Below are 10,032 nucleotides of genomic sequence, written 5' to 3' on the forward strand. Positions count from 1 at the left end.
ACAAAGATGATTCAGTATCTCAATCAGGTTTTATGTTTTGCCTAAATGGAGGTGTTGTAAGCTGGAAAAGTTTAAAGAAAGAGACAGTAGTTGATTCTACAATGGAAGCCGAGTATATTGCTGCCAGTGAAGCAGCCAAGGAGGCTATTTGGGAATTTCATAATAGGACTTGGTGTGATTCCATCGATTGCAGATTTAGTTAATCTCTATTACGATAACAATGGAGCCATTAAGCAGGCTAAAGAACCAAGGTCCCATTCCAAAGCAAAGCATATACTTGGGATGTTATTTCCTAACAATCTATCAACATAATTACAAAAAGGGGGTTAAATGGAATTCTGGTTACTTTTTGAAACTTTAAAAACTTTCTACAAAAATATATAACTGTGCTTGAATATGCTTGAGTGTGGATAAACAATAATAGTATTAAAGAACACAAAGTAAATAAACAAGTGTTTAAAAACTTTCTGGTGGATTGATATTTCCACCAGAGATATATATAGAGAAGATTACTCTGTGATGTTAATAGCACACAACTGCTCACAAGTGCTTACAAACTTAGAACTCTAGAGACTAAGGATACAGCTTTCTTGCTCTCACTACAAGAAACAGAGCAATAGACATCGGTCAGGAACCAATGTTAAATTTTTTTATAAGCGATGTATTTGCATGTGTAGAAAAAGGTCCATCTTTTTAGACATCGGTTCACACTGATGTTTAAGATTCACCTGGACAACAGTTCAAACTTTGAAACTGATGTTTTTTTTCTAATTTCTTACATTTTAACACACGATCAAGAGTTTAATATTAGTTTATCTTGTAATTTCTATTAATTTAAGCATGCAACACACAAGGAAAAATAGACAAAGACGGCGTTTATGCAAATCAGGATGTTGTAAATAAGTACTTTTGACATCAGTTATTTTCTGGATTAATGTAAACAATAATGTTAGACATCGGTTCTGCATGCAAAATATCAATTTTGAACTGTTGTTAAAAATGTAATTAATATCAGTTTTGTTAAATTGAGTTGATGTCAAACCTCCTTAGGACGTCAGTTATTCGTATATTATGAATCTGTTGTTAGGTTTTGATCGGTATATGAATCATGTGCTTGCAAACCTATAAACCAAAATAAACCAAAACAATATCGCAATCAAAACCAAAAGTCAATTCTATTTTCATTACCAAACATCCAATAATCTCTAGTTTTTTAACATCCAAACATCTGATATATTACCACTAGTTTACATCCAAACATTCAACAAAATATAAACATCTACATTACGACCTTAATTACACAAACACAAAAGCATACACCCAATTTTCGCCACTAGTGAGAGTAGAATCAAAATTTGTGTTTGAGTTGTTTACACAGCGGTCTTCGCAACTGGGAGGCGACAAACTTTAAATCCGCAACTAATGCAAAGACTTTAACTTCAGAAATGGCTTTTAAAGTGGGTCATGTGAGTATGGCTTTTACTGTACATGTAAAAAACATCAAAGCTTGTAAGAACCCATGGCACCTTTCGAATCATCATAGATAATAATTTATTTAACAAGGTAGGAGACGTGTTTAAAAACCAAATCAACCGTTCAAATAGCACATCATCAAGAAAAAACAAGTCAATGCAAGTTAAGCACAATACCTTAAAATACGAAAACCAGTCATTCCCACAACAAAGGGATTTTAAACCATTCACTGCATAATTCCACGATGAAGCCATTGATAAAGAATCTTTATGTGATGTCTCTTTTGTTATCTGGAACCTTCTCAATTGTATATCCCAATCTGCACCACAAGAATTAGATTTTGACACTGGTTATAATTCTTCCAATATGCCCATTAGACAATACTGCTTATGACAATTCCCGAGTAGTCATCTTTATTTGTCTGATCCGATTAATACAAGCAGAATGATTCAAAACCGTATAGGTGGTGCCAAGTCCAATAAGCTATATGTCATGCCTGACTACTTAATAATACTAAATAAAATATCAATTTATATTTTTATTGTAGCCTCTTGTTGTACAAATTTATATTACAATGTGTGTATGAGAGAGAGAGAGAGAGAGAGAGAGAGAGATCTGTGTATTTATGTGTTCATGTGTGTTTGTGTGTGTATGAGAGAGAGAGAGAGAGAGAGAGAGAGAGAGAGATCAGCTATATACATTTTTCTTGGTGAAGGTGAAGGCCAAAATGTTTTGCAAGACTAATTATACAAAAATGAAAAAAAACTAAAAAAATCAATGATCAAAACCTATACTATCAAGTTTCTTATTTCCAATGCTTATTTATACAATGCTCGACTAACTTCAGGGTCTGTCACCGTATCTGCCTCCCCATGCAATCCAAAGAAAGGTAGTGGCACCTGCAATGCACCATTTAATTAGACACCTGATTAGCAGGTATGTCCCATTATATCTTCCTCGTGTCAGGTGAATGTGTAACACTACTAAGTGGAATAATTATCATACTTGTGACTATTCTGCGAATGCAAAGGGAGTAAAAGAAAATTAACTCAAGTCGCACTCAATTATTCCTAACCATCAAAAGGGTAATTATTTTTCTTTTCAGTTCTATCTAGAAAGTAACAGAAAACAGACAGGTGTATATTAAATACAAGACACTGCTCATGAACATGGTACATAATATAAACCTTCAAGGAATAAATATTATTGTTATATTGTATGTAATTCTTTGAGCAAACTATTTATATCTAAAGCTCCTTTTTTGAGATGTCAAGGCCATTGGCTCCTTCTGACCAAGAACTTATTAGGTTAAGATGTGCTGTATTCTCAGATGAATTACGGTGATCCTGACACAGAGATTTAAACGTTAATAGCATATTAGTAAGATTTATGACGTGAATTTTGCAGCTACAAATAATGGCCTGCTCACCTGCATGTAGGCACTTGTTTAAACTGTCAAGAATAGCAGTAAGATTCTTGAAGAAACACCGAATCCACTACCATAGCCGATTGCTGCTCGTTTTTCTCCGATCCTATGGCAGGTACAACTTACTAGATTTATGGACTCTTTTCATCGTAGAGGTGCTTGATAATAATCCATGTCTTCTTTTTGTATACTATCTGCTAACAAATCAAAGAAGTGGTGGCCTCTTGATTACATAATAATTTGATACTAATATACAATTCTCTATGCATACCATGAACAAGATTCAATAATTGTATCATTGTGCCGAATTTAATTTCCTTCCCTGATTATTGTTGAATGCAATGACGTAACAAGGGTTGCAACGTTGCTTAAGTTTGTTTTTTTCTCTTATGACGTAGCTAAACAGTCCAGACTTATTCGATCAATATTCTGCTGGGATAGTACTTCTGTAAATGGCAGTGCCAAGTTTAAGATCAACTGCAGGCTTAAAGAATTTTAATTTAGAGCTAAAGACAGTTGGGTATGACTTAAACACGTGAAGCGAAAAGACTCGATCAAGACAGGACCTGAGTATTCTTGATATTGACTCAAGTAAAGGCTGGGATTTGGCCACAAAGCTTATTTCAGAGAGGGTTTTCAGAGCCAGAAGCTTGGCTGCAATTTATCGAGGAAATTATAATTAATTACATTTGCGTATGAAGGTACATAAAATAATCTGATGAAAGCAGATATATAATTAAGCAAAAGAACCAATAAGTTGAAAACTTACTCAATAAAGTCTTTCCAGTATGCCTCACTAGTTCCATCATACATGAGCTGATCTGCAAGGTCATCAAAGTTAGTACAAGTAGATGAAGAATTTCCGGAACCTCCATTAGTATTGATTTTTAGTCCAGTTGGATTGCTGGCAGGACGTTCAGGTGATGCTGAAAGTAATGCAGGCAATGAATATGTACTGAAATTTGTGACCTAAAGGCATTAACGTCCCAAAGATTCATCGGATTGATGTTCAAGTTATTAGCGGCTGCAAGAAGGTGAGGTAGATTTGCTAAAATGTCAAGATGATCAGTTCTTAGCCTATGAGTTACGGGATCAATTCCCATTTGTAAGGCTTCTTCTTGAGGTGTGTGTTCCACAAGTTCTTTATCTCATTATCAGTCCGCCCTGGAAGCCTTAATGCTATTGCTGACCACCTGAAAATGTTTATAAACTTCAGCGAGTAGATTTTTCTAGGATATTTTATGAAAAAAAACAAAACTAATAATTAAATTAGTTACTTGTTTCCCAGAACTGAGTGGAGGTTGATGATGGCTTGTTCTTCTTCATCAGAAAATTTTCCACGCTTAATGTCAGGGAGGAGATAATTAGTCCACCTTAGTCGACAACTTTTGCCACATCTGTTAAGGCCAACAAGCTTTGGAAGGGCTCTCCAACTCCCATGACCATTTTTTTGAATATAATTCATTAGCTTCTCGTCTTCTTCCGGAGTCCATGGCCCTCTTTTATCCCACTCTCTTCGTAGCCTGGTGATCTTGCCATCGTTAGCCTGCATATCTTCGTAGCTAGAAATGTCAATTCCAGTCCAGTAGACTTGATTTTGTAATTTTGTGTAGAAATATATGTTTATCAAATATCTACTCACAAATTCTCTAGTTCTACTGGTACCTTGGACAACCAAGTTGGTCAAATTTCCTATCAAATATGCAGAAAGCCCAAATTGAAGAACATCTAAGAACAAAACAAAGGAAGTATCCTAAGTTTCACTTTTGATTAAAATGCAGATGCAGAACATTACACTTTTATTTGAAATTCACATATGCAAAAAAAATATTTTTTGCACCAAAACAATATAGTTACACAAACATTTAAACATTTGTGTATATTTATACACAAAAAAATTCAAGGAAGATAAATACACACACAAAGACAAATATATGTGTATATACGATTAGAAGAAACTAAAATCAAATCGAAAGATATACACGCAAGCATATAAAATGTTTAAAAAATATACCTTAATAGCAAAAACAAACTCCCCAACTCTATAAATTTCAGATCTGCAGAAACCAAAAACAAAAAATGAAAACTCAAACCAAGAATCTTAAAATATGAAAATAAATTAAAGAAAATATAAAGAAACAGTACACAATCTTACTAATTGAAAGCTGACCAAGAATCTTAAGATGGGTTGAAATAATCTTGCTCCGTTTGTATTTAATTTCAATTAGGGTTCATATCTTCTTAGAAAGGGTTTTTTTTTTAAAAGCTTGAAGATGGAGAAAGCGAGGTGTGAGAGAGATCGGCGAGAGAGAGAGGGAGGGGGAGAGAGAGAGGTGAGAGAGAAGGGGGGAAGAATCGGGGAAAAAGGGCAAAAGAATTGGGGAAAATTGGAACTTTGGTTAGGGGGAGAATTAATATAATAATAGAGGTGAAGCTGCTGCCATTTTTTTATTTAATAAAATTTGAGATTACACAACGGTCATTGTCTAAACTGTTGTATACGTTTTTTTCATTTTTGAAAATAAAGATCAGACAACGGTCAAATTTTTAAACGATATCTACGAACTCTTTAATATCGCTTAAAAACCAAGTGATGTTAAAAATCATGTTAATATCGGTGGCATATAGGACCGTTGTTAAAAATGTGATATTTTTTGCTCTGATTCTTGTAGTGTATGTTGTTTTAAATCAAAATGTAATACTTTTTCTAAATCTAAACACTTGCTACTTTTGGTTTATATATTACCAAGATATATGTGAAATACGATGAATATAAAATCTAACAGCTAGGTCCAATCACATGTATCATATCCCGGGATACAGTATGAATCTATATCCATCCGCATAGATACACCATCTTATCGGGTACCCTGCACACTTTAGCCTAATAAATCATAGGGTCTAGTCCATCTTTGGCCCTTTTTATAACAATCCAGTTCGTAGAGTATTTGATGATAAGCCATTTTGGTTTGAAATCATAATTCAGGGTTTGCAAATAACCCGGAATAATAAGTATTTACTTAAGAGATCAATTATTAATAATTAAAGAACAATAATAACGAATATTTGTATAATAAATACTTATTGCAGCGAAATGTAAAATATTTAACTATTCTGAATTTAGAATATGGGAGAAATACTTGCATTAGCTAATCATGTATAAGATCTTTAACCATCTACCACGTAAACCTTTCTAGAATGGTTCTGGTCTATTTGTGTCTTAAACAACAGACTCTTTGAGCTCTACTCGTCATTCACTATATTCTGCATAGTACATCTCATCTCTGAGTCTACTCGTCTCGGATTTTTCATATGAACAATCTTTATTCTTATTCTCTCAATCTTGTCTTGAACGCCTCGACTATTTGTATCTATCATAAAAGATATTATTTCAATCAATAGACAATATATAGTTGTCCAATATGTACGTCTATCCTTATCATCTACCCAACCGAGGACAATAGATAAGAGTTATATTCAATTATAAAATTTTTAAGGGACACTTGGACATATAATTCACATAGCACGTTAACCCATAAGACATGTAGCATATAAATATATACGGTACGTAAGCCTATAATTCATGTATCACATAACTCGGTTCCCCAAAATATTCGATTTGATATTTTTAAAATTGAAATCGGATCAAAACATGCATTTTCGTAAAATATTTGACTCGGAATGGTTCTCAAAATAATCGATATTTCATTACCGAAAGAATTTAGGTCTCGAGAATATTTCTAATGAAATCAGAATAATTTTCTGAGTCTGGATACGTTTGTTTCGTTTAGAACGGACAAACGGTCCATTTAATATGAATAAAATACGAATAATTCAATTAATAATAGTATTAATTGATTATTCAATACCACTATATATTTGTAAAAGCTCAAAATAACTTCCCAAACATTATTTGACTTAATTCTAAATAATTACATTTCATTTAACTATTTATAGATAAAATTAATTGATTAATTGATTAATCAATTAATTTACTCATAAATAATTAATCAGTATAAATTATAAATAATTAAATCAAATTATGATATTTAAAAATAATAACAGAAAATGATTTTCTGGAATTAAAAAAAATCTGTTAATTATTTAAAATACTTAATCAAATTAAATTTTAAATTAAAAATAATTTTTGAAATAAAAGAAATGAAATTTTGAATTATTTAAATATTAAAATTCCATAAACAGTTTTTGCAAAACAAAATTGGGCAAAAACTGATCAAGATTTTCCAAATTTCGTCATCTTATCCGGTGTGCTATTAGAATCTGAGTTGTAAACAAATTCGTTCAACCCCGTTTTCAACACCATATGGAACAGTAGAAGCCCATGGATACACGAACGTGCACATCGGTGGTGCAAGATCATCAGAAAAAACTCAAGCCAAAATCGAAACAAAAATCGGCCAATCAAGAACAATCCAGCCAAAAATTTGATTTTAATGATTTCTCAACCAAATTCGACGAATTTGGTATCAAAACAAAGCTGATTCAACATACAATCCATTCATATCCATAAAATCATCAAACCATCAGCCTATAACTCAGAAATTCAAAGATTAAAAATGAAAAATATAAAAACTCGACTTAAACTATTAAGCTACCAAACAATACAAATAAATATGTGATTCGTCTCTAAATGATCTCAGGAAGCTTAATAAATCATCAAGAATATCAGATAATTTTTAGCATATAAGAATATGTAATATACGAATATTTTAAATTAAGTAAATATTATATTTAAATTAGAGTTATTAACTAACTATAGTTGGTATAATTGGATGAGAATGATAAATAAGAATATCAATATATATATAAAGGAGGATACGCGGGAGGTTAGGTGGCGCTCTAATATCATTTCATTCTATTTTTATAGTTTTCTTAGAGTTTTAGATTTTTAAATACTAAAAAAATATCATTCAACATATTTGAAGTAGAATATGCTTTCAAATTTATAGAGGAGATGAGTTTGAATTTATAAAGAAGACCTATAATTAATATCTCTTAGTCTATTATAATTAGAAAAGTAATCGAGTTCATTGATAAGAGGACTTTGAAATTATAAAGAATACGTATAACTAAACCTTAAGTATTTAAATAAATTAGATGAAGAGTTCGTACATTCAAGCTTGCTTAACGAAGATTAAGCAAAGTTCAGATCCAATATTTAGTATGATGAAGATCTGCCAACAGAATTATTTCAGGTCCTGTTACTACAATTAAGGCTTAGTTTATACATTTTTGTATTACTTATTTGTATCACCATCTCTAACCTTCTTGACAAAATTATAAAATTGTTACAGGATGACAATGCCAATTACGGTACATTTTTTTTATTGGAGAGAACTCTCAGCCGCTATTTTTAGGATGCGCATATAATAAACTCCACGGATTCTAATATCCTGCAAATCACGTTAAGCCAGAACTACAGTACATTTATTAGTCAAATAAATGGTTTCGAGTACTGGTGTAATGGACCATCGCCTCTCCGAGCTTGATATATGTAAGATATCAAATTAAATTGTCCATCTTTAAAATTTTTGAGAATTAGATTAAGAGCATGAGAGTTCAATTCTACCTGGAAGATATATTCTTATAATTTTATATAATGTATCGAAATAAAAAAATTAATTCGAATTTAAAAAAAAGTTGAACTTAAATAAAGTAGACTTTTTATACATATATTATTCTCGGAAAGATTAATCCTAAATTTTGTTTTGTTTACTTGATGGCAGACTTCAAACCCATGCTACTACTCCATGTTGTCGATATTGTCATGTAATCATGGATACTTTTGGTACATGCCAAAGCTGCAAGCAGGGTGATTAGGTGACATATGCTGTTTAATATTTGAAATATTTAATTCTTGATTTATTAAATATTGATATGAGTTATTTGTTAGATTTTTTAGGAAAATTTCATGGGCACAGGAGAAAGTGAAGTTTGATTTTAATTTAAGTTTATTTTATTATTTTATATTTATAGTATATCAAAATATAAGGGCATAATTTAATTATTTTATAGTATATTGAGTGCACTGCGCACCTCTAATAAGATAAAAAATTTAGCTAAAAATTTACGTAGCATACCATAAGAATAATTATAGGGATCATTTAAATAACAGGACATTATGGTTAGCTATACAAAATAGGTTATATACATGGAAATAGGTTTTTGATTTTATTTTAGACAAGGATATTCAAAATAGATAAGGTTATATATATCGAAGTACACAATTTTTTGTTAATATTATATTTGGCAGGAGGGTGGCTTAAATTAGTTTTATATTAATGAGGATACACGGGAGATTAGGTGGCGATAAAATCGTCTCACTCTGTTTTTCTAATTTTCATAGTGTTTTACCATTTTAAAAATAATAATCATAATATCTTTTAACATATCTGATGTAGAATAAACATACAAATTAATAGAGAAAAGTTCGACTTTATAAAGAAGAATAGTTCGAATTTATAGAGAAGAGATTAGTTTGAATTTGTATAGAATAATTATTGTACAAAAAAAGTTCGAGTTTATAGAGAATAGTTAGAATTTATAGTGAATATACTTATAATTTTATAAATTTAGCATATTAAAAATAGAATTATAATTCAAACTAGAGAAGACAATCAAGTTTATAAAGAATAAGAATTTTGAAGAAGATGATAACTATTTAATACTATGTAAATAAATAAAGACCAATTCATCAGAAGTTAATTATTACCAACTTTCACTTCATCATAACTTTAAAAATTCATTACTTTTGTTTTATATTTGTCATACAAGTAAATTCTTGTTTAAACTATAATAACTCTTTATTAGTATTGTGTTTGACGAGAGAACGACTCTAACTAATTATTATTTAAATTATATAATTTTATTATTAGTCCTGTATTTATGTCATAACAGCTCAAACTAACTTTCTCTAAATTATAATAAATTTTTAATAATATTATGTCTGACGGGAAGACGGCTTAAACTAATTTTTATTTAATTTATAATTTTTATTTGTATGGTATTTGACAGGAGGGAGACCCAAATTAATTTTTATATAAATTATATTATTAGTTCATATCAGAATTTATAAAAAATTCATAACACCGCCGCGAAGCGCGACTATATTT

The 10,032-nt window shown here is 30.8% G+C and overlaps 1 pseudogene; it reads right to left on the bottom strand.

The window, feature by feature from the left end:
- Positions 1 to 1,150: 1,150 nt before the first annotated feature.
- On the bottom strand, positions 1,151 to 5,319 carry LOC141707634 (transcription factor MYB92-like; annotated as a pseudogene).
- Positions 5,320 to 10,032: the final 4,713 nt, after the last annotated feature.

This window comes from Apium graveolens, chromosome 2 (assembly GCF_009905375.1).
Source record: "Apium graveolens cultivar Ventura chromosome 2, ASM990537v1, whole genome shotgun sequence".
NCBI lineage: Eukaryota > Viridiplantae > Streptophyta > Magnoliopsida > Apiales > Apiaceae > Apium > Apium graveolens.